Below are 26,297 nucleotides of genomic sequence, written 5' to 3'. Positions count from 1 at the left end.
GTGAGCCTCCAGCTGTGTGAATGAGCCATACTTTATGGTTGAATGAAAACGTTTCTGGGTTTAGAATTTTTAAATGACGGGACTGCTATGTCAGCATTTTAAAGATTTTATTTCCTTTTTCCTGGCTTGCCACGTTGCTCATAAAAAGTCAGGGCTCCTGAGCCAGGTACTTTGCATACATTGTTGTTGTTTTCTAATCGTCATAAAACCCACACTTTATAAATAAGGGAACTAATGTTTAGAAAGTTTGGCGGGTTTGCTGACGGCCACACAGCCGTAATCCTGGTTGCTCATTACTTTTCAGGTAATCTCTTTTATGTCTGGTTGTTTTTCACTGTCTTTGACATTTTCCAGTTTCCTCACGAATTGTTTAGGCATGCATTTATTCTGATGTATCCTGACTAAGACTCGTGTACATTTTCTGGGAACTGAAAATCTGCATCTTTCTTCAGTTTTGGAAGTTTCTAATCTATTATCTTTTTTTAAGTGATCACTTTATCCTCATCTTCTTTATTCTTACCTTTTGGAGTTCTTATTAAATAAAGGCTGATACATTGTAAAACTCCAAAAACCACGATTTATATTGGGATCCTGGTGAATGGTATAGCCTTTAGAATTGTGCACCGTGTGGGGAGAGTCAGGGACACAAATCATGAGAGACTACTGACTGAAAACGAACCCGTGGGCTGAAGGGGAAGGGGGAGGGAGGGAAGGGTGGTTATGGTGGGGGCACTTGTGGGGAGAAGCACTGGGTGTTATATGGAAACCAATTTGACAATAAACTATTATAAAAAAAAAAAGAATTGTGCATCATGGCAGCCTGATTTTATATCTGCTAGATTTTCTCAATCTAGCTTTCATATTTTCTATCTGGCCATTTGTATTTGCCACCTGCTTTCTGGGGTTACAGTCTAGATAGGTTCCTCCATTCTGTCTTCCAGTTCACTAATTTTCTCAGCAGCTCTAATATCCTGTTAATTCATTATTTCATTGACTGCATTTTCTTTTGATTCTTTCGTAAATATGTCTTTTCTTTTGCTGTACTTTCTTCTGCTTTCACTATAGATCTTATTTCCTCCTTTTTTAAAAAAATTATTTTCGAGAAGGAGAGAGAGAGAGAGAAGGAGAGAGAGAGAGTAAGCAGGGGAGGGACAGAAAGAGAGGGAGAGAGAGAATGTTAAACAGGCTCCACCCTCTGCATGGAGCCCAAGGCAGGGATTGGTCCCATGACTGCAAGCTCATGACCCAAGTGGATATCAAGAGTCAGACATTTAACCTACTGAGCCACCCAGGTGCCCCACCTCCCTTCATTCTTAAAACTCTGTAGTTATTTGAAACATGCTTATTTTGTTGTGTCTTCTAGTTTGCTCTATCAAGTCCAGCACCTCTGGTGCTAACTCTTTTGTTTATAGTACTTGATGACTCTCTCTAATAGTATTTACTTACTCACATAGTTTATTATTTTACCTCTTTTGATGTTGTAAGCTTATCTTCAGCAGAAGGCCCATGTCCTCTGGGTTTTGGAAGAGCCTGTAAAGAAATATTTTGTTTTCATTTCTGCTTCTAGGGCTTTCAGTGGCTCTACAGCTGCTTTATGTTAATTCCTCAGATTGGGTTTTCATACAACACAAGTTGTAGAAATTCAGATACCTCACCTGTGTTTTCTATAGTCTTGAAGTGTTTGTATCTCAAGTGAAACTTTTTTCTTCACCTATGACCTTGACACATGGCAGGCTTCATTAATCTGTTTTTGTATTTTTATATAAGTAATTATATTTTTATACAATGGATCAACTCTTGAAAATTTTTATAAAACTCAGTCATCCTTTAGATGCTATGGTAGATATTTTTGAAAAGTAAATAATCACTTTCTAAATGATACAACAAGTAAGATATTATTTTATTTTAATGCTTATTTATTGATTTGAGACAGAGAGAATGAGAACATTAGTGGAGGAGGGGCAGAGAGAGAGGAAGAGAGAAAATCCCAAGCAGTTTTCACGCTGTCAGCACAGAGCCTGATGTGGGGCTCAAACTCATGAACCATGAGATTATGACCTGAGTTGAAATCAAGAGGCAGACACTTAACTAACTGAGCCACCCAGCCCCCCTTGGATGTTATTTTAAATTTAATTTAGTATTTCCTATTTACCTAAGAGAGAGAGTGATTGGCCCATGTTCCAGGACCCCTCTGTACCCATGCCTCCCACCCTCAAACAGCAAATTCAGCAAAAGTTTAAATGTCCAGTGACTCTCAGCTGCCACTAAAACTTGCCTTAAAAAAAATAAGCTAAGGTTTTGGATTTACAAATGAATTCAGAGGTGGCTTGGGAGCTTGGGGTTTTCTAACTGTGGGTTCCCTAGGCTTTCTTTTTGATGGTACTGACAGCTTCTCATGAAAAGTCAAGATGCCTCCGTTTTGGGTGTGGCTCCCCAAATTTCATCTATAAGTAGAGTGACTCATTTGTTGGGCTCACTTAACATAAAGTGGTGGGAAGTTGTGGGAAGTGAGCTACTTACCAGGAGAAAAATATAGTACTTTGGGGGTTTCTAATGGTTTTCCTGAGACAAGGTGTCTGCTGAGCTGAACCAGCATTAGCACTTTGCATGGGTGTGTTCTGTGTCTGACGGAAGACCCGGAGCTGGTATCTGCCGGTTTCCACTAGGAAGGAACCGCATACGGATTGCAACACCCGTGGGAGGGATCCGGAGCCAGCTGCTGCGATATAAGTGTCCTTTTAATTGTCACACAAACCCCATTTTGTAAGCAAGGGGACTAAGGTTTAGGAAGTTTGACAAGCTTGTTCACCATCACACAGCCAGTAAGTAGGTAATGGAGCTGGGATTTTAAAACTCCTTCTCTTTCTGAATCCACTGGGCCTGCAAGGATGTACAGTAAACTCATAATTTCAATTCACTGCTGGGAAAGGATGTGAAGGGCTTAAATTAGCAACTGTACCTCCTTAAGAAAAATTAAAGAGAAAATGTATGTGGTAAAGGGAATTTTTTTCTAGCAAAAAAAGTTCTATCACTTTTTCTGTATTTCCTGTATTTAATGCTCTGTCTTCCTGGTGAGACTGGGCACAGCCTGAATATTCTTTTGCTCCATGAGTCTTACTTTAATAAATTCCCTCAGTCCCTATACCAGGCTAAATTCTGATGCCCAAGATGAGCCCAAGCAGATGTCAAACTAGTGTGTCATTTTATGAGCAAGAACCTCTGAGCTAACTCCCGTGAGCTGTGACTCACTGGGCTTCTAATTATAACTTGTCCTGGCTCCTCAGATAATGGGTTTGTCTCAGTGGTTTCCAGGGACAGATTAGATCAATCCTGTATTTTGTGAGTCTTGTGTGTTTAGCCAATTCATGTTGTTCTTTGTGTAAATAGAGGAGAGATCGACATGCAGTCAAGAACTTGAGTGGGGCCTCTAAAGTTTTTGCGATAACTTGATAATACCTCTTAGCAAGAGCACCCACAGTTCAGACAGATGTCAGTGCTGGAGTCTGGCAGTCCTGCTTCGGGTTTTGATACTACAGTGTACAAGTCCTGTAAGAGCATTGACACCATGAGGACATGGATACCCCAGCGCCATGGTGGTGGTGATAGGTAGATGTACTTTAAACACCACAGAAGCAGCACCTCAGGGACCAGCATAGGTAATAGCAGTGGGCAGAGTCACAACAGGAGACATAAGATGTCATCTGACCTGTGGAAATGGACAGAAGTCCCATCCGTATAGGAGGAGCACCTCCTGGTGACTGTGGGGAGTAACTGGGGAGGTAACAAGACGCCTCAGAGACTGAGGCTGCGTTGACACAAAATGCTGAGACTGGAAGGCACCGACGGGCCCTCTACTTGATTCGCCTGCTTTACGGACCAGCCTCAGCTCAGAGGGGTTAAAAAATTTCCCAATATTGCATGGCTTGTTAGAACTCACTACGTTTCAGACCCCCAATTAGCACCTTTGATGCCCCAAAAATATCCAAGTTTTTCCTCCAAAATGAAAAGATTTTCTTGTGTTATTAATTCAGTTGACTCAAAAAGATGTGGACAGGATAATTCAGTGGTATGTTTCCAACTGAGGAGATTCAGAATATGACTGATGTTCTAAACCTCTGAATCTATACTGTCTATACAGATATTTTTTTGTAGAGGGCTTGAGGCTCAGGGGTCCAAGAATGATTCTGCACTAAGACCTTTCCCTTTCTTTCCTGCCCATTGTCCCTATTTCACCTCCTCACCATAGATGCCTATCAACACTGACCAAATCACTCCCTAAGACAGATTGTGATGGGGTGAGGGTGAGGAAGAACCAGAAGAAGGGCAGTGAGGGACCAAGTCTCAGCCCGATTTGGACTTGTGAGAGACCAAGACCATATGTTGAGTATAGAAGTCAAAGCAGAACCAACCTTGAGAGCAGGCCAGAGATGGGGTTTGAGGGAAAATGGGAACGGCCATGGGAGGAGGGTCTAGGCCTGGAAGGGCAGAGAGATTTCCTCTAGTGTCAACACTCATCAGCTAGTGAGAGCCCCCAGAGCAACAGATCAGGGGCCAAACTTGGTGGGATAGTTCTGTGACAGGCCGGTGGTGTCTGCTCTGGACAACAAAGGAAGAGGACATGCTATATATTTGCAGAATCTGGTAGCATTGCCGAATGGTTAAAAGCGCAAGCTCTGCAGACCTTCTCGACTCTACCCCTCATGCCTGATGGCCTTACCTCTGCAATGTCTCTTTTTCCTATTTTTAAAATAGGATGAAACCCCATCAATGTGTCGTGAGCATCAAACACAGTAACAAAGGAACAGAATCTAGAACAATGCCTGGAACGCAGTAAGCACTAAATAAATGTTAACTATAATTGCATTGCTCTCCCTGATCTCGGACGATTACCATGAATAGCTTTGGGGTATTGCTGTATATAAGGATGAGGATAAAATTTAAAAGGCATAGCAATCCTGGAATTAATTAAACTCTCTCTATCTCTCTCCCTCCCCCCCCCCTCTCTGATAATATCTATAAGGTATTTGAATCTAGAGTATTTAAAGCAACTTAAAAGTATGTTTTGAACTGAATGCTGGGTGTGGGGTTTGGGGAGATGGCTCTCAAACAATGTAGATTTCATAAAAACAGCCTCCACCTAATCCGCATTGGTGCTAAGTGTGAGCTTTTATTCAAACCACCCATGCTGCTTAATTAGCTTACTCTGTGGTTATTTTTAATCTGCAACCTTTTAAAAATCTTCTCCCTGCACTGGAAGTGGGGGAAGGGGGTTGGGAGTGAAGAGGCTTTAAGCAGGCAGGCTCGGACCTTGGATTGTGTAATAGACTTTGCTGTGTACAAAGCAAATAGGGATTGAAGCTGGTTTGGCCTCTTCTCTGAACTCCACTTCATGGCCCTACTACCGCAGCCCACAAGTCCACCACTTACTTCTAGGTCTGTTACCCAGAGACTGTTTGTTCACACCCCATGTACCTCAGTTCTGGTGGGGAGGATGTGTCCTCCGCATTCTCTCCTGCCCCTTTGCTAAGCATGCTTTCTTGTTAACCAAACTCTGTCTGTCTCTCTCTTTTTCTCTCAACTCCCCTTAGCTTAGATTACATGGACCACCATTATAATCACCCTCTTGCAAATACCCTCAACTCCATTGCCTCACCCGGTGTCCCATTCATCTGGCAAGACTCCAGTTCCTCAGTGAATGCCATGTTCTACCTCCTACCTTCTCTATACTTCTATCTGAACAACTGGACATTGCAGAAGAAAATCAAAGAATAAAGTTCACTGGTGTCACTTAAAATCCATGATCATAAGTCTCAAAACATGTCTAGCAATTCTACCACTCTTCTCTAGATGTCTAGCTTTCGTGGTTTCCAAGGTGACTGTTTTGTACTCAAAATACACTCTCTTCCTCTACTTTTGTCTGAGGCCCTGCCTGCCCTACATACTTCACTAAGAAAGTAAAAGTGACCAGACATGCACTACCTCTACTTCCCTAAGCGAGCAACTACAAACCTGTCTTCATGGTGGCCATCTCCTGCTGACGTGTTTCCAAACACAAAGTGTCTCCCATCTAACCAACAACCACTCTCTCCTGCCTTCTCTCAGCCTTGCAAGGACTTTGATACTTGACTTATCACCTTCTCTCCTCTATCCCCAATGTTTCCCCTTCTACCATGTTGTCCCCATCAATATATAATTATAATAGTATTTACCTTAAAATTCAGCCTAACAGTCCTTCATTTACTTAACAGGTCCCCCACCAATTCTGCTCTCCTTAGCCAAAATTCCCCTGAAGTCCCCACACACTCTATCGTATGTCTTCTCCCACTTAGGCTTCAGCTCAGTCTAGATTGGCTTCCATTCCCATGTCTTAAGTGAAGAAGTCATTTCTGTCAAAGTTACTGTCAGTTATTAACAATCCCAGGAGCCTCCCAGGTGTAATGTGAAGCTGGCCTCCATACGCAGAGGGCAGGGAGAGACCAAAGAAAGAGGACACCACTCCTGAATGGGATGTGGCAATTTAACAAGCAAAGGGGACTTACTTGGGCATCAACAAGATGAAAGGATTCCTGCTGCCAAATCTGAAAAGTTTTTGAAGAGGCTTTAATTGGGTTTCAATCATGAATATGACACACACACGCCATTCTCAGCACATCACTATCTTACAGCCATGTCCTTGGAGCAGCTTCTGGGAACAGGAAAGGCAAGCAGAACCTACATTCTAAAGATAAGGACAGGGTAGGGGGTGAGGATTGCTAGGGTGCAACTCATGGGTCAATTGTGGTCATGTCTTCTCGATCACCTTCCCCCATAGTTACCTACGACCTTGAAACTCAGGAGATGTCTTTCTCTCATCTTCTTAACCCAGTTGAACATCCACTCCTTGAAATGCTTTTTTCTGTTGACTTCCCTCTTACCTCACCATCTGACCCTTCTTAGTCTCCTCACTGGTTTCATCTCATCTCCCCAATATCCTAACAATAGAGTATCCAAGATCAGTCTTGGACCTTTTCTGTGTATATACTTATCCCAAGGCTTTAAATACTGTCTATGTTGGTGTAGCCATCTCTATGTTGATGGCTCACACATTCATATGTCCCATCTGGGATGTGAGATCCAGACTGTAATAATAATATTATTAACAACAGTGGCAACAACAAAAATAAATAAAACTCAACTATTGATCACATGCCAAGCCTGTTTGAAACACTTCACATGATGGAATCATTGATCTTCATCACATACTTTGAAGTAGGTACATCATAATCCTCATTTTATAGATGGGGGACGAAGGCAGAATGCTTGTGTATTTTTGCATCCCACAATCAGTAAATAGTACTTCTGGAATTTAAAACTATGCAATTGATTTTATTTGCTGGACAGAAATTTTAATACCTATCCATCCAGCATGTTTTCCTGCTATGTTGCTCAAGACATAAATCTGAAAACCATCTTTGGATTATTTCTTTCTCTCACATTCCACATTCAATCTCTAAAATTCTTTGTCATTTCAAATTAAAAAATGCATCTCGAATCCAATTACTTCTTTCCACTTCTCCGCCCCTTGGCTAATCTAAGGTTTGCCTACGTTGGTATTTTTGACATTTGGGCCTGAACCTTTCTTCGTTTGGGGGCATATCATGTGCATTTTTGGGATGTGTAGCATCATCCCTGGCCCTCTACCCACTAGATGCCAGTAGCAGCCCCCAATCATAGCCATTAAAAACTGTCTCCGGACATGTTGCCAAGTGTTCGCTTCAGGACCGAGATCAACTTGGTCCAGGTCCTCACCGTTTCCTCGACAAACTACGATGATGTCCTACCTGGACTTCTTGCTTCTAATTTTATTTGTATTCTTATTTTGTTGTCCACAAAACAAACAGAAAATGGAAACCAGTTCATCATTATTCCTCTCTAAAATGCCTTAGCACTTTCCTATTGAATTTGGAAAAAAGTTTAAGAGAAAAATATCAGATTTCTGAAAGGCTTTGTGTGATCTAGCCTCTGCCCAACTCACCAGTCTCGTCTTCTATCACTTCCCCTGTGCCACACCCGCACAGACCTCTCGCTGCTCCTTCCGTCAGTGGGGTTTTCTACCAATGTGCTCTTCCCTCTGCCAGTTTGGCTACTGTTCTCTCCACTTCTCGATGTGTCATACACACACACACACACACATACACATACACACCCCACATGTTACACATGTCATACACATACACTCCATGCATACATTCATACCAATATACACCACACACATGCCACCACATCAGACACACACACACATATTTACACCACACACCACACACAACCCTTCTGAACACTGCTCCTACCCTATCCTGTGTTTCATGAAACTTGATCTTTGTCTCTGCTCTTACATTACCTTCACGGAGAGACATCTAGTTGCTCTATGCAGATGTCTTCCTGTTTACCCCCTCCCATTATTGCCCACTGCTGCACCGCACCCGCTTCTTGTTTTATGTCCCTTGTTGCAGAGTTATATTTTTTGGTGGTTTTCAGTGTCCCCTCGGAGACTATAAGTCCCGTGAAGGTACAGGTCATGTTGGTCTTGTTTACTGTGGTGTTTGTGATGACTGGCCCAGTCACAGCCAGTCACTCAGTGGAGAGGCTGGTAAATGCATGTCACTTAGAATGGTTGAATAATTTTAAAGACTTCCCCCCAAACCTCTGATAATGGATCACAGTGCAATCTTGGGAATAGGATGTGAGTAAAGGAGGGGAATTTAGCTACCACCGGGAGATTAATCAAAGCCAACATGGTTTGTCTTGGAAAAACGGAAACCCTAGCTGGGCTACCACCGTGCATTCTCGAGCTGTGAACTGTTCTGTCCTCAGGTCAGGCTTATTATTTCTGGCCCCGGTTCCCCACTACTGGCTAAGCCGTCGGGTAGCATGGTTTTCCCCCTTTCAGCGTGTGGTTAGTCACTTGGGGGGAAGTACCCCATTATCAGTTCTGCTGGACCTCACATCCAGGATGTTAGGAAACAGGAATTAAACACAACTCCCTTGGAGCCATTTCAGCAGCTGTGGTTTTGGGGAAGTTCGCCTCCTCCAGTGTCAGCCTCCGTGCAGAGGAGACACACAGTGTTGTGAGACTTCCTTCTTGGAGCACATTTGCAGCATCCTCCCTGGTGCGTGCATGCGTGTGTGTATGTATGTGTGTGTGTGCGTACGCAGGCACCTGATGTAGACTAGCTATATATAAAGTTAGAAGAATCCCTAGGCAATATTTAGCCCAATCTTCTCATTTAATAGAGGGGATTTGAGGCCCTGAGGAATTTAATTACCTAATGTCACACATCTAGTTAATGGAAGAATCTTGATGCAAATAAAAGTCAGGCCTTCTTCTACCACATCTTACTATCTGGAAGGTTCATTTCAAAACATAATGTTTGATTTTTTTTTTCCGATTAAAGCATAATATGTTGATGAAGATTCAGAACTGCCACTCTGAATGTTCTGGGTTTGGTGAACTCTTGGAAAAACCACTTCCAGCTTCCCTTCTAAGAGGCAGCACTTGGCAAGCCCCTTTCTAGAAAAGGCCCATTTCTGGGTGGAGCCCCAGTCTGGTGCTCTGACCTGATTTTAGCTCTTGCATCCCTTTGCTGTTGGTTTCAGCCTTGACTTATTAACCACCAGGAGGCCTGCTGTGGTTTCTCTTGCAGCCCAGTGTCCATGGTCCTGTTTAGCCACCTGGCCAGTCCCTGCCGTGACTCTAGCCCCCTTCACTGGCCTAGTTCTTTCTTGTCATGAACACATATGACATGCTCCGTGCCTGTGGACCCAACCAACCAATCAGGCCTCAAGAGATTGCAAGAGTCCAGACTGACCCCATCTTCCCTGGCTAGCTTCCCACTTCCCTGTAAATACTGAGAGGAGTGGCCACCACACAGGGACCCAACTGGTTTGTGTTCATTTTTCATTGAGCTGTTTTATAATGTATACAATTTTGTGAGCCACATCAAATTTGTATTGGAAGTGTCCGAAGGAATAATAGATATGAGCACAAACAATGTGTTTACTGTGCCAGAATTTGGCAGAAGAGACCAAATAATATGAGAAATAAGGGCTATACTCCATAACCCAAGGTGGGGCCCTACAGCTAAGAATTTTTCTTTATTTTTTTAAATTTAATATTTATTTTTGAGATTGAGAGAGAGAGAGAGAGAGAGAGAGAGAGAGAGAGAGAGAGAGAGAGAGAGAGTATGGGATAGGGGCAGAGAGAGAGGGAGACACAGAATCTGAAGCAGGCTCCAGGTTCTGAGATGTCAACACAGGACCCAGTGAGGGGCTTGAACTTAGAACCACGAAATCATGACCTGAGCCGAGGTCAGACACTCAACCAAATGAGCCATGCAAGTTTCCCAAAGAGTTTCTCATATGTGTAAGAAAAGACCCTTAAAAGATCTGACTGGAGAGACAGCTCTATAAGGAGTGACTATAGACTTGGCTTTATTGGAGGAAATTGAAATATGTGGTGGATGCTTACTATTTTTTTTTTTGGCTGTCCCCCTTCCTGTTCCCCTTTGGGGGGACTTCCCCACCCTGATCTGTTTTGCGTTGGTAGAATTGAGTGCCCTACCTCTTACTATAGAAACCTGAAGAGGAAACTTCTGAGTTCTGGCAGCATGGGCTTGTAACCTCCACTTGTCCAATCAGATGCTTCTCTGCAGGACATGGAGTCTCTTGATCGTGACATAGGCTGGAGGGACACAAAGAAATACATTAATCAGCAGAAATGATGGAAACAGCAGAAGGAGGTTAGCTAGACCACTGGTAGTATCCACAACATGTCCTGAATGAGTTCTTCCTAAGACATGACCTTGATGGTGCTTACTGTACCCTGTATCCTCAGCCCTGCCCTAGTTTCTGTTTTTTCCCCAGACTTCACTCTCCTGCCTATTCTGTGAACATCCCTAAACCCTGTCCACAAACATCATTTCTGTTTCTATTAATCCAGAGTTGATTTCTGTTGCTTATGTTCAAGGACTCTGGATCTTACAACATAGAAGCGGTGAATTAACCCTCAATTCTCAATGGCACAGTGAAGTCATTGCCTTTAGAAAACAAAATGGAGAGGTACCTATATGATCTGTGGCCTCCAAGGAGATGAGAGGAGTTGTGGTTACTGATGGCTATTTATCCTCAGATCTGATGAACACAAAGATAAAATTAATTGAATGAAAGAATGAATGATTGAACAAAATCTTTCTTCAGAAAACATTTAACTCCTCTTTGAGTTCCCTTCCCAGGTAGAGAACTGAAGTTGGAAATGACTGTACCTACTACTCTAAATTTTATAATACTATTTACCTAAAAACTTCAGAGTCTTCCTTGGCACCAAAAATACTCTATCTGATCACTGACGTACAGAATAGAACTGGATCCTGGAAGTCCTTGTTCCTTAACCTCTGCCTCCTTCACATGTTCTGGAAGAGGAAGGGCATCAGAAAAGGGATCAAAGGCAGGAACAGAGAGTCCTGGCTAAGAGCTCTGTTTGGACGGTAGATGAAGGCAGAAGAGGGATCAATTTGCCTCTGGTTACTTGAATCACCATGACTGCCTAGCACTGGGCTTATTTCATCTTCACAGGGAAACAGGTTTCCCTACTACTGAGAAGCTCCTGAGTTAGACACTAATTCCCAAATATGATTGAACATATTGCACGAGGAATATTAGATGACCTGCAGAGTACCGTCCAGCCCCGTGGAATGTGAATTTCTTTTCTGAGGACTGGTGACCAGATGGGCAGACTCCTTGCAGGGGCCCCATCCCCACCACATCATTTCAGGCACAGCATTCAATGTTATTCATGGGGATATTTTACACCTCCTTTTTGTCGTTGTTGTTGGTTTGGTTTGTTCTGTTTGTTTCAGTAGTCTTGTAATGAGCATGCATTTCCAAGGGTTCTAGATCACACTTTCTCTAAAATCTAAGCCACAACAAGCAGCAGTTCCAGAAGACAAGAAGGCATTTCCTCTTCTGGAAAATGAAGGTACGGTGGACTAAAGAATTTCAGAATAAATTCTTCCAGGAAGGCTGGGGCAGAACTGTTCATTGGCTTGAGGAGTTTTAAAGGCACAGGCTGTGACACATGCCACTTCTTGTCTCCTGAATAAAAAGCTGTGTGCACCTTGCTAGAGGGATCCCCTGAGGGTGTGTGGGGTCAATGTTAGAAATCAGTGGGGAACAGGCTTAATCTCAACAGAGACTAAGGGTGTGGGGAAGTATCTTGAACTAATTCTGAGTCACCAGGAGACTGATTTTCCAGCAGGGGGAGGACCAAAAGAGGTAGGAATACCCAATACAAGACGCTTCAACTTGGCAATATTTAAGAGCACACTCTGATTGATTTTGCTGCATAGCCTCCTTCTCCTTTTGAACATGCAACCCTCATATCAATGTCTTAAAGGTACTGCTTTGTATGGATCTGATCAAGGGATAAATAAGCTTGTATTCAACATAAAAATTTGAGAGCTTTCATCTTCAATTACTCACATCTGAATCCCTTGCCGCTTCTCATTGGGGCTGGGAGAACAAAAAAAGAGTACAATTCACTTAGCTCCCCACTTCAGAGAAAATATGGACTCATCTTTAGGTTGTAATGTTCCATCCCACGTAGTGCTGCTAAGATGGAATTGACCGTGGTGCCATCTTATCTTCACAGTGTCATTTTCTAAAAATCTTCAAGTCTCATTTTAACAGCAAAAGCGTGTTTTCCTCTGTTGACCAGAAGCCTGAGATACAGAGAAAGATGGATCCTGAAGGGTCCTAGTTCCTTAAGCTCTGCTTTCTTCAGACTTTTGGGAGGACAGTCATCAGAGGAGGGATGGAGAGGAAGAGGGTATTAGGAAGATGAGCAGGGGATCCCTCATTAGGAGTCTGTTTACGTACATGGTGGCCCAGACTTTCAGAGATCTGGGTAGAGACAAGGGTGAAATAAGACTGTGTTTTGGAAACTGTGGTAAGAAGGAGGCAATGAGTCAGTGCTTACCGTCCCCAGAAAGTGATATTGCTCACTAGGGAGGCTTTGGGGCAAAGCCTGTACATGTATCTGGAGGTGGAGTTGGAAAAGCAGATTGGCACCTGGGAATTTGGAGGGAAAGGCGTGGGGTAGGGTGCGGGGTGAGAGACTGTGAATGAACAAAACGGGGAGGGGGGAAAGCACATTGGGGAAATAGTACCGAAAATGGGTCCCCGGGGTGGAAAGAGCTGTCAAAACAGAAGCAGAACTGTGGTGCTGTACTGTTACGGAAGGGGGATTTGCAGGTTGTGTGGGAAACCCACAGACATTTATTTCATTTTCTTTATGCTTCTAATTTTAATTTTCTTTTCAATCCAACATGTGCGAAATAATTGTGGTTTAGAGCAATGCAGTCTTGGGACACTTAGGGCTATACTTAATGTCCAAGTTTAGGGTTTAACCAAACATAGCATACCTGGAAACAGTCCTTTATTTATCAGTAGCTGAAATAGAAGCTGAGTCACAGAAGTGACACAAACACATGTGATGCCTTTCTCATATGTCCCAAGTCCCTGGGGTGTTGATGAGCCTTGCCTTTGCCCACTTGAAATCTCCTCTCCACTGATACCCACCCAGTTTGCCCAAGGACAAGGCCCCTCACACTGGTCCTTCTCTGATTGTTGCCTGGACATCAGTGCCCACATGCTGATGACTGACTTTCAGAGTTGAGCGAGAGAGCATTCCAGCAACTAAAGTGTCAGCAGCTCGACTCATTGTTCTAAACCTGTGTGATTGAATAGAGCTCAGTTTTGAAATACAACTTTGCTTAAATTGGATCTCATCTGTGCTCAAAGGGAAGAGGGAGAAAGGATCCATCTGGTTTGGGAAAAGACATGTATTCTTTCCCCACCTCCCCACCTTGTAGTAATCAACTACAGTCACTACATACTCTTCTCCTAAGCCCTAGCCCTGGTACAGAGGAAGGAATGGGCTAGGATGGAGGTACCACTCACTATATTAGTGGCTTGAAGGCCATTAAAAATAGTGGGATGAATTTACATCTGTAGGCAGTGTTATGTCATCCCCTCATTTCCCACACATTCTTGCTATCATAGACAAGACTGTGAGAAAGCTCCAGTGTAAAGTGTGCCCACATCAGGGGAAATCAAGATGATCCCTTGGGTACAAAGAGAAAATACTAGAGCCTCTATTATATTTATTTAAAATTTTCTTTAAAAATAAAAATTTCTTCTTTTGTGTGTATGTTACAATATGCGTTATACATTAGTATGTTGGTAAATATACTATCTATCTATATATCTATCTACCTAACTTCTTTCTATGTCATCTATCATCTAGCTAGCCATCCTTATCAGGAGGTGCACTGAGCAGCATTTTGGAAGAATACACTCCTGGAAGATTCTATTTTAGTAGATTTTAGGTGAGATCAAGGAAACTGTAATTATCGGACTCATTTATCTTCGTCAAAGAACTTTTTCTTAAATGTTACCTTACACAAAATCCTAAGATGTACAACACATAAGGTTGGGACCACTCTTTTGAAGGAGGCTGGAGGCAAGGTTAGGGGGTGACCTAGCTTTTCTTTTATCCCATCTCCCCTCCACTCTCTCTGGTCTACATAAGCTCTCACTTGGGAACTATCATGGTAGCTTATGGAAGATAAATCGTTGGAGGTTATCTGTTCCCATGTTTGAAACTGGACTAACAGGACATTGCTCCCATTCTCAGGTTTGATATTGTAGATAGTTTCTACCAGCTGGATCACTTTCAATCTGTTCTTCGTGCCACATGATAAACACACCCTTGTAGCCCAGGCTAAGTGAAGGGACTGACACTTAGAAAAGACTCCTTCCCCCTAAGGCTCCTTCTCTAGGCTGCTTCCTACCATCCTGACTGCTCCATCTTTCTTAGCAAAGGGATTTCCTTCCCCACAGTAAACGGGCAGTACTCACCTACTCACAAGGGTTCGTGATCATTGCAGAGGATGGCCAGACTGCTGAAGCCAGCATTTCTCTGATCTTATTTCAGATTTGCAGTGAGCTCCCTCTGCAGAAGGAGATTCTGCTTAAATGCAAGGCAGTCCCATATCCTAGGGGCACCTCACCTTTTAGCTGACTCAACTATACTTATGTATGGTTATAATTTTCTTTCTAATTTTGCTGGTTTAGAGATGGCCTATTTCCCAAGGGCAATTCACACTGCCATTCATAGAGTTCTGTTGTCTTCATGAATAACCACGAAGGGTAAAATTGCCTCACAGAATTAGGGGGGAACGTGGGGTGTGGCAGATACAGATATACTACCCTGCTACCCCTTTAAGAAAGGACACACTGCCCAGCATTGGAGAGGGTAGCTACCTCACAGCCTCCTCTGTGAGCAACCTTTGAGTCAAAGTCACACTCTGTTCTGAGTGGCCCTACCCAGTAAATGAGCAAGGCCGTGGAACAAAGACCTTGCCATTTCCACCTGATGAGGACTTGGATTCAACAGGTGATCTTGCCCTGTGTCCTGATCGGGTGGCTTCCTCATAACCATTCTTGCTTCCTCACATTTCCTCACAGGTGTTACTCCCCCAAAATCTTATGCACTCACTCCTCAGTCTGTCTTAGCATCTTCTTCCCTGAGAATTAGAAGCTAAGAGGAGGAGGAGGAGGAGGAGGAGGAGGAGGAAGTGAGAACCAAATACAGGTTGCAATATTCCCTTAGATCACTTAGGTTTATAGTCCCCAGCCCCTGGGTGTGAATAGCCTGTGGGAAGCCTGAGTTATTTCAAGGAGTCTACAAATATACACACATACCTGTGGCCTGAATATATCATATGTTTAAATATTTTGAATAACAGATGTGCTATTTTTCAAATGTATGAATCAAAATTCACTGAAATTATTTTTTAAATAGTGCATTTCTCGATTGGTGGACAGTACTAGTTACACACACACACACACACACACACACACACACACGCACACACTCACATCCAGGGAGAGTTTTTGCATGCAGGGATGTCTTCATTCAAAAGGGTTGAGAAGTATTGTTTTAGATGATGTGACCCTCTTAACTGGGAACGTCTACTTTAAAAAAAAATTTTTTTTATTTTAGAGGAAGACTGTGCAGGGAAGAGGAACAGAGAGAGAGAGAGAGAGAGAGAGAGAGAGAGAGAATACTCAGCAGGCTCCACATTCAGCATGGAGCCTGATACAGGGCTCGATCCCATGACCCTGGAATTATGACCTAAGCTGAAGTTAAGAGTTGGACACTCAACCACCTGAGTCATCCAGGTGTCCCTGGGAATTACTAATTTAACTTCTAAATAAACTTTGAGAAAGTCTGCCTGATGCTCAAGTTAACCAGCTCTCGTTTGACAAATGTTGATAGCTGAGAGGTGATAGAATGGCGTATTTTAAAGGGGAATGGGATATCTTGTGGTCTCTTGGTACAGTTTTGAGCCTCCTAAACACATGCTATATACTGTCAACCTGGGCTCTTGACCCTCCTGTTTATAGAGACAACCAGGTAAAAAGTATTTGGCTTGAGTTAAACATTTCTGTTTTGGGACACATCTCCATGCCTTAACATGCAGTAGTTATCTTCAGAGAGCAGGTCCCATGCAACTTTGGATTGCCATCTAGTAGAATCTTACATCTGCAAAACACCAGCTATCCAGTCCTACACTGAACACCGAGGCTCATTTTGGGGAAGGAGAATAACTTGCCCAAAGTCACACAGCTAAGTGACACACATCTTCCTTAATGGTAGATAGGAGCCAAACTATGGATTATGATTTGAAAGTGATCAAGAGTTACCAGCTGTAACAGTCAGGAAATGCCAGACTATGTTGCTATAATGAATAACACAAAAAATATTAGTAAATTAACATAAAGGAAGTTTATTACTTTCACCCAAAATCCATTGTAGGTCTGGATGGTCCTCTGGGACATCTGTCCTCCACATGGTGCCTCAGGGATCCAGGCTTCTTTACTCTTATGACACTTCCATTTCAAGGAATGACTCACAGTTGCCATAACAGAGGGAGAACATGCTGGAAAATCTCTCACTGAGAATTAAATGCCTTAGTCCTTATGTGACATACAGGCCATCATCCCATGACCCTACCTATAAGGAGAGTTGGATAAAAGCAAGCACCAAAGAGCCCTACTAAAGCAGCTCCCACAGTGAGTTATTATTGGTTATTATTAGGGTAGATTTCAGTTTCCCTGAGGGAAACTTGATTAAGCGATTATCACCCAATAGCATACAAATCATGAGTTAGCTTATCAGCCTTGATTTAGTCACTAGTAGTTAAAAAGGATGAACAGCTATGGGGGGAACACACTTAAAGACCCCTTCTTATAAAAAAACAGCCCAGGGGGTTGGCCAGGCAGGACAAAGTTGTGTGGAAGACCCTGGAGAGGCCCCAGTTCTGGGGAGAAATGGTAAGAGTTGAGGGCAGTGAGTGTCTGAAGTAGACTTTCCAAGAGAAGAGGGGGCACTGAGAGACAGCAGAGCTGCCAATTCCCAGTTTCCATGCCCTCATCCATTTGCCCCAGGTTGCCTATGTGGGCATAACACCTTTCCAATGTCTGTGGGTATCCAAGTCTTATCAAACCTTTGATCTTATGTTATTCATAAGATCCTCCCCGACCTGCCTTCCCTCCCCAGCCTCTGAACACTACTTTGAAAAGAGTATTGCTAGCCTAGGCTTTTGGGTTTCCTGAAACATTTGGGTGTCTGCAGGGCTGTGCAGACCAACATGGCAGAGATAAACACTGCAGAAGGAAGTCAAGTTTGGTTTCAGCATGAACTGATTAGATCCTTAACGTTTTCCAGGCTACTACTTCTGTTGGTCTGGCACGCACAGCCTGAGGTAAGCCAAAGCTGAGAACTTTGTTAGCATTTTCGAGCTGAGTGTTTACTCAAGCCCTATAAGCCATCTGGGCCTACGCAATGGGCTTGGACACCTTCTCCTTTGAGTTCTTGTACCTTTTCACTCAGAGCTAAAAATATTTGTGAAGAGCCACTTCTGCCCGTGGTGAGTCTGGGATGTTTACTCTCAGACTAACAAGTGTTACAAATGGGGGTCAGATTAGAACAGAACAAAGTCTTAAGAGTCTGGCAAATTGATTCTTAATGGATTTTTTTCCTTTTTAAGTGGACTAACAGACATATGGCTTTCTAGTTCGGGGCGTGACTTTGGAGTCAGACTGCTTGAGTTCATATGCTGACTCAACCATATACTAATTATGTGGTTGTAGGCTGATTACTTAATCTTTCTGAGCCCCAGTCCCTTTACCTTGAAAACAAGGACAATCACATCTACTTCAATAAAGTTGAAGCCCCTAGGGAGCACTCTATAAATATGAACTATTACTGTTTCTGCTGCACTGTAAAGAGATTCTGGGAAAGAGGTCTGGTAATTTGACATCTATGACCACCATTGTTATTGTCAGCAACAGGCCTACAAGATTGAACATGACGTATCACCACTTACTTCACTTTCCATATCCGTAAAATGGAACTAATATTGCTGGCTTTTCTTACCTTATGGGATTTTGAGATGCATCAAATGAAGTTAGAGATGCCTTGAAATATAAATATATCCTATGGAGCTAGGAAATCTTGTCCATGCTGTGCAAAGGAATAGCAACAGTGGCTATGGCGACAATAGAGGGTCATTGTCCATACTGTGCCATTCATGTTGACGTTGCCTCTGTGTGTAGCTGTGATGGAGGAGCAAGATTTTGTTGGGATGGGTGGGGCTATGCTTTATGCACTGCTGTGACAGAGCCCCATGTTGTTGAGAGGACTGTTTTTGACATCCAGCGACCTCTCTCATAGGGTCTGAGGTGCTTCTGCTAGAGGTAGTTGATCTCTGAGGTCAATGCCAGAGTCTGATTACAGTTCAAGGACCATAGGATGAGCAAAGTCAGGTCCTAGAGCAGCAATCCATGAGACTCAGGCGGTGGGCAGGCCCTCGCTCCCTCTCCTGTCTGAAGGGTCCTTTTGAGATGAGGTGTTTGGCTTCCCCTGGTTCAGAAATAGTAAGAAGTTTGCATTCATGGAAAAAGGAAGGGGGGGAGGGAAATTACCAATGCTTTCATAAAGCCCCGCATGTCACAGTTTGTGAGGACTCATTTTTCCCTATGTTGAAAATATTTGAGGTGGGATGTTGAGGTGGAGGGTAATGGGGGGAGAAACTGACCTTCTGTCCAGAGCCAGACACAGATTTGCATATTCAGTGAAATATCTGGGGTTCTAATTTAAGGGAGAGTTATTTAGTTCCAAGCAAAGAAAAACCAACTTGGGCTAACTTAATCAAAAACTAAATTAGGGGCTCCTGGGTGGCTCCATCGGGTAAGTGTCTGACTCTTGATTTCAGCTCAGGTCATGATCTCACATTTGTGAGTTTGAGCCCTTTGTTAGGCTTTGCACTGATAGCGTGGAAACTGCTTGGGATTCTCTCTCACTCTCCCTTTGTCTCTCCTCCTCCCCCATGTTCTCTCTCTCTCTCTCTCTCTCTCTCAAAATAAATAAACTTTTTAAAAAATTAAAAAATACACACACACATACATTAGAAGGCCACAAGGTAGCTCACAGAATCAAATAAAAAGCTAAGGAATCTGGCTTTGTACAAGATAGGAAGCTGGGAAACTTAGGTTGGAGAAACGAATGGATTCCCCATTAGCTAGAGGTCCCTCATGTCACTTCACACAGAATTTCTCTTCCCTGGAGAGACTTAATTGGCCTCACTTGGTGACATACCACTACTTGACCAGCAGGAGGTCAGACACCTTGCTTCGGGCTTTGTCAGAAGGGTGAGCAGAATGCTGAGCAGGCCATAGAACAGATGTCTACCACAGTCTCTGCTTATTATCATCAGCCTCATCGCTATAATTAGTTCCTGAGGCTGCCTGGTTTTACATTCATCCACTGGAGTCAACATGTTTCTGTTTTAGAGCTTCTTTGATAAAATTCGCCTGTGTAAAAAGTGGAGTCCAATCTTCTCACCCAAGACAATATGTCTGCCTTGTCTCTCCAGCCCATCTGGAGAACAGGTGCTTGGACCTTCCTAAAGAGGTCTGCCCACCTCACCTTGCTCTCTCTTCACTGGCTTCATGCGCTGGGTCATAGAAGTTTAGGTTTCAAGGCCCCCGGTTACCCAGCCTAACCATTGCTTAAACAGCAAACTAAAAATAACTGTGTCCAGGACTGTTCATGGTGGCAGTGACAGTTGGACTGCCACCTCACCACAAAGACACTTGTCATTTGGAGGTTCGGAAAAGGGAAACACATAAGTGCTAGTTTATCGGCCAAAAGAAGCTATGACCAAAAAAAAAAAGAAAACACAACACCCGTCCACCCACAGACTTCTGGTCAAAGTATCGGCTTACCAGGGAACGTTTAGCCTGTCATAAATTAAACACATAGAGATGTTGCTTTATTTACACATTTGCGGAGGGAAGAGGGATGATGTGATACCACAGCAGCTGCCTTTTGGAAGTTTCCAGGGAAACTCTAAAAGAGAACAAAAGCGTTGTTTTTGTTTTTAAGTGTTAGAACATTGGCAAACTACAGAGGAACAGAGAAGAAAAACCTACAATGATGGGCAGTATTAATATTTTGGTGTGTCTCTAATCCTAACTTTTGGATGAAGAGGAATAGCTTAGGAGTCAATGGTGCGATGCCATCTCTGGCTCCTTCCAAGCCAGTCCTATCTGTTCGCACTTGGGACAATGCCTGAAATAAACTTTTAACAAGGGCAGCTAGCACAATGGCACAATGACAATTTTAATGCATCCCATTCAGAGTCCTGTATGTCCTTAATTGTAATGTATAATGTGTTGGAATTTCTTTGCCATTATCATGTTAATGGCTTTATGATAGTTCATCAAATGGCTGTTCCTTAATCTATGAAAGCAGGCCCCTGCTTTGGACATGATATATGACAAGGACTGCTGTGATGGACAACTTTGTGCATAAACCAGAGCACCATCTGTCAGAGAAGAGTCTGGCCTCACAACCTGTTGGGCGTGGGGTTTCCATACTGTCCCTCTATCTCTGTTAAAACGTAGTGGTTAATTGAACAAAGTCTAATGATCCATTTCATGGGTTATAATAACCCAGTTTTTTCTTACTTTTTTTCCCTCTTCTCATGTCTCCAGAAGTTATTTCTCAGATTGTTAGCAAGCATACTGGGAAATGAAAAAGAGGACAAACTTTGGCTTCGGTACTTTTTGCTAAGTAATAGAAAAACAGGAGATGCAGGACTGTGAGAGCCAGGGTGAAGTTTATTTTAGAAAATCGGTTGGGGTGCCTGGGTGGCTCAGTCCGGTAAGCATCCAACTCTCGATTTCGGCTCAGGTCATGGTCTCATTGTTCATGAGATGAAGCTGCACGTTGGGCTCTGCACTGACAGCAGGGAGTCTGCTTGGGATTCTCTCTCCCTCTCTCTCTGACCCGTTCCATTCGTGCTCTCTGTCTCTCTCAAAATAAATAAATGTTTTTTTAAAAAAGGAAAATCAGACATTTCTAGACATTACCTTTAACAATATATTAAGTACTCTTGTATTTTCTCAAAATACATGTTATGCTGCTATTGTCTCACATACTTCAGTTAGGCACAGAGTAACTGTGTGTGTGTGTGATGATAGCAGCAATAATTTGTTTTAAGGCAGAGAAGATAATTTACAAGCCCACATTCTTGTTCCTGTGAAAATTTCTAAAGGTCCTGGGGGCTCAGATATTGATGTTATTCCTCTTTCCTACTTCTTTTAACTGATCACCTCCGCATGCATTTTTGGAGTATCCATAGAACAACAATGATCAAAGCAGTAACAAGAACTAACATTAACAGAGTGCTTACTGTATGCCAGGTGACTGGTCTGGGTCTTCAGGTGGATGGATTAATACATTTAATCTTAGCAGAGGTAGGATGTCTAATGCAGATTCAGCAGGTCTCTCTGAGGAGGTAGCAACCCTAGGAACAGTGGAAGGAGACATTCCCACGACTGAAGGGCTCCAAGTTTGGGGGAGCATGGCTCTTCTGCTTTGGCTAGGGGTTAGTGAGAGAGCAGGAATATGGCATTGAACCAGCTGGAAGCATGTTAAGCAAGACAGGGACAATATCAAATCCTTATTTTAAGAAGAGCATGATGTTTTCATTTGGAGGTAGATTGCACATGAAGTAGGGTGTGCTCAGAAGGCACTATTAACGTTGAGACAATGGATGATGGCAGCCTGGACCCACAGATTGGTGGAGACAGTGGAGTGGACAGAAGTAGATGGACTCAGGATGCATTTTGGAGATGGAATTGACAGAAGTTGCTGCTAAATTCCAGAAAGGACACGGGATAAGGGAGTAACAAAGACCAAGCTCTGCGTGTCTTATCTGAGTACTTGGCTAATGGTGGTGCCCTATTCTATGATGTGAAAATCTGAGGGAGTAACTGATTCATGGGTAGGGAAATGGAAGGTTCTATTCTTACCTTGTCATTTGCCAAAATTGATACTCTAACCCAAAATAAAGAGCACAGAACTAGAAGATTGAACTTTTTAGTCATTTTTGTTTAGCAAGAAGAGACCAGACAAACTAGGACTGGGTTCAGACAGACCTAACTAGGATTGCCCTTTTTAGGTTGTGTGACCTCAGTCAAATTCCTTGGTCACTCACCACCATTCAACGCTTCAATTGTCTCATCTCTAAAAGGGAATTAATATCTAGTGCCCCACACAGCTGTTGATAGATTGTGTGTATAGCTCCTACCTCAGTTTCTGGCACATAGTAATTCCATTTTTTTTTATTATTAAGTAATTCAAAAAATTTTTTAAGTTTATTTATTTATTTGGAGGGGCGGGGGAGGGAGAGAATGAGGGGGGAGGGGCACAGAGAGAGAGAGAGAGAGAGAGAATCCCAAGTAGGCTCCACACCATCAGCACAGAGCCCAGTGCGGGGCTTGAACTCACAAACCATGAGATTATGACCTGAGCCAAGATCAAGAGTTGGAGGTTTAACTGACCGTGCCACCTAGGCACCCCAGTAATTCCATTTTTTAAATGTTAGTTTTAGTTCTTTGAAATAACTTCTACAAGATAATGCTGTTATATGGAATAAATTCTTCTTTGTGGAGCTCCTGTCCTTGCCTTAGCCTGGGTGACATGATTTGACACAGACAAAAAATACCTGAAAGACAGTGGTGCCCACAGATGTTTCTTTTACCTTCTGTCTCAAGTCCCACATTTAAATGTTTCATTCCTTTGGTGGAAGGCTTTTTCCCTTTCTAAAATACCCACCTAATTTTATTATTATTATTTTTATTTTTATTTTAGGTAGACTCCATGCCCACTGGGAAGCTTGATCAAGAGTCACATGCTGTACCAACTGAGCCAGTCTGGCACCCCAACCCTTACTGAAATACCAATGACCTTTGAAAAACAGAATCCTTTAAAGCATATTTGTTGATAATAGAAAGTCACCATCATATAGTAATTTAGGACATGGATGCTAGAGCCAGGCTGCCTGGGTTTGAATCTCGCTTTTGTCACTTATGAGCTGTGTGACCTTGGGCAAGTTACCTGACTTCTTTATATCTAAAATCCCTCACATGTGAAACTGGGACATTAATAATTCCTACCTTATGGAGTCGCTAAGAGTTTTAATGGAGCTAATATATATAAAATGATGCCTAGAAAATAGTAACCACTATTTAAGTATGTGTTGAATAAAATACAAAGAGTCCACTTATTAGTGACAGATGGCTTTGGGAAGGCTGGGGAGGCAAGGGGGAGCTGAAGGTTGCCGGGTCTCTGGAGGAAACAAGAATACCACACTGTGGGCAATCATGGCAGAAGCTGACAGCAGACTTTCTGCTTCTCAGTTTTGTCTTGTCAAGCCCCCAAAATGAAAATCCCAGCATGGCTCCAGTCCCAACTATTAGAGCTCAATTTTTCCCATCATAGAAGCAGCCTTTAATCCAGGGTGGGCTCCGGTAAGGTAACCTGCTTTTCTGCTGTCTTTGCTTCCATCCATGGAACTCTCTACTTGGAGACAGGTCAAGGTGTCCTCTACCCACTTGATTTGGCTTGAGTGTGTGATTTCCTATGACTTACCAAGGTCTTGACTGAAATCTGGCCAAAAGATGGTCAAGCGATGGTCATCATTTCTGATGTTATTTGAAATGGGCTGGGGAAGCCAGGAAATGCGTGTTTTCTTTCTTGTCATCCTCTCTTAAAGGAAAATGCTTGATGGGTTGTTCTACCTAGACAACAATTGGTTTTTATTATTAATCTCCTACTGAGCTAAACTAGAGACAGAACATCATCCTTTTTAGAAAAATAGGGCAGAAAGAAAGTCAGTTATTGAATTTCCAAACTCACCTGGACCTCTAGTAGGATCTAAGGAATACCTGTCTGTTTTTTCCAAAGACAGTGAGAATGTGGAGAAACTACATCACTCAGACCCTGCTGCTGGCATGTAAAATGGTACAGCCACTTTACCATTTGGCTGTTTCCCAAATAAATATGCAACTACCATACCACCCAGCAATTGCACTTGTGCCCATTTGTCCTGATGAAATGACAAATTAGCTTTCACATAAAAACCTCATAGCAGTTTTATTGGTAACATCCCCACAGTGGAAACAACCCAGATGTCCATCCATGAATGAATGGTCAAACAAACAGTGGCATATCCACACCATAGAATATTACTTAGCAATGCAGAAGGAGTGACCTGGAGGCATGTCTCAGAGCTATCACAGGCTTGGTTCCAGACCACTGCAATAAAGTGACTCAAATGAATATTTGGGCTTCCCTGGGCATATAAAAGTTAGGTTTACATCACACTAAAATCTATTAAATGTGCAATAGCATTATGTCTTAAAAAAAAACCCCAATGTATTTACCTTAATTACAAAATAATTTATTGCTAAAAAAGTGCTAATCATCATCTGAGCTTTCATCAAGTCATAATCTTTTTGCTGGTGGAGAGTGACCGGATGCAGACGGAACTGGGTAGTGGGCGCTCCAGGGTGGGGTGGCAGTGGCAATTTCTTAAAAGAGATAACAAAGAATTTTACTGCATCCACGGACTCTTCCTTTCACAGACAATTTCTCCGTAGCATCTCTGATGGCATTTTACCCACAGTAGACCTTGTTTCAGACTCTGCCATTATCAGCTAAGTTTATGTACATTCTGCGTCCTGTGTTGTGATTTCAACAGTCTCCATACCATCTGCACCAGGACTAAATTCCATCTCAAGAACCACTTTCTTTGCTCATCCATAAGAAGCAACTACTCACCCATTGACGTTTTATCATGAGATTATAGCAATTCAAATATAACAATAAGGAAAAAGTTTGAAATACTATGAGAATTACCACAATGTGACAGAGAGACACAAAGTGAGCAGATGCTGTTAAAAAAAAAGTGTGCCGATAACTGCTCTGGAAAACAGTGTGGAGGTTCCTCAAAAAATAAAAAATAGAACTCCCCTGTGCCCCAGCAATAGCACTGCTAGGAATTTACCTAGGGGATACAGGAGTGCTGATGCATGGGGGCACGTGTACCCCAATGTTTATAGCAGTACTTTCAGCAATAGCCAAATCATGGAAAGAGCCTAAATGTCCATCAATTGATGAATGGATAAAGAAGATGTGGTTTATATATACAATGGACTACTACATGGCAATAAGAATGAAATCCTGCCATTTGCAGCAACATGGATATAACTGGAAGGTATTATGCTGAGTGAAATAAGTCAGTCAGAGAAGGACAGATATCATGTTTTCACTCCTATGTGAATCTTGAAAACTTATCAGAAGACCACGGGGGAAGGGAAAAGGGAAAAAATAGTTACACAAAAAGAGGGAGAGAGACAAACCACAAGAGACTCTTAAATACAGAGAACAAACTGAGGGTGGTTGGAGGGGTGGGGCAGAGAGGAAAATGAGTGATGGGCATTAAGGAGAGCACTTGTTGGGATGAGCACTGGGTGTTGTGTGTGAGCCGATTTGACAATAAATTATATTCATAAAAAATAAAAATTAGAAAATCCACGTTTTAAAAAAAGGCACTGATAGACTTGCTTAAGGAAGTGTTGCCACAAACCTTCAATTTGTAGTAATAATAATAATAATAATAATAATAATAATAATAATAAAATTAAGTATACCTATATTGACACCAGCAACAACCTGGTGTCAGATACTCTGGTATCTCCAGAGAAGTGTGTTTAGTGAAAAAAAAATCCAATCCCCAAAGATTATATATATATATATATATATATATATATATATATATATA

General features: G+C 42.6%; 3 long non-coding RNA genes across 11 annotated transcripts in view; 1 reads left to right on the top strand and 2 right to left on the bottom strand.

Moving 5' to 3' along the window:
• The window catches only part of LOC115306760, a 58,696-nt gene extending 40,129 nt beyond the window's left edge, over positions 1-18,567 (bottom strand). For 2 of the 6 annotated variants that reach the window (XR_003915426.1, XR_003915427.1), the window contains exons 1-8: positions 18,539-18,567; positions 12,514-12,752; positions 11,329-11,444; positions 11,099-11,166; positions 10,598-10,717; positions 6,664-6,718; positions 6,540-6,578; positions 1,468-1,530 (exon numbers count right to left, since the gene is read on the bottom strand). This is a non-coding gene — a long non-coding RNA (uncharacterized LOC115306760). The other 4 variants (XR_003915430.1, XR_003915429.1, XR_003915431.1 and 1 more) reach the window with 4 other exon arrangements.
• LOC115306761 lies at positions 17,785-23,483 on the top strand. Its single transcript, XR_003915432.1, has 2 exons — positions 17,785-17,864; positions 23,324-23,483. It is a non-coding gene; the product is annotated as an uncharacterized LOC115306761 (long non-coding RNA).
• The window catches only part of LOC115306758, a 28,907-nt gene continuing 23,019 nt past the window's right edge, over positions 20,410-26,297 (bottom strand). For all 4 annotated transcript variants that reach the window (XR_003915421.1, XR_003915424.1, XR_003915423.1 and 1 more), the window contains 3 exons: positions 24,104-24,252; positions 21,861-22,049; positions 20,410-20,512 (listed from right to left, as the gene is read on the bottom strand). This is a non-coding gene — a long non-coding RNA (uncharacterized LOC115306758). The remainder of the gene's footprint in view (positions 20,513-21,860; positions 22,050-24,103; positions 24,253-26,297) is intronic.

This window comes from Suricata suricatta, chromosome 11 (assembly GCF_006229205.1).
Source record: "Suricata suricatta isolate VVHF042 chromosome 11, meerkat_22Aug2017_6uvM2_HiC, whole genome shotgun sequence".
NCBI lineage: Eukaryota > Metazoa > Chordata > Mammalia > Carnivora > Herpestidae > Suricata > Suricata suricatta.
This window is presented reverse-complemented; position numbering and strand designations above follow the sequence as displayed.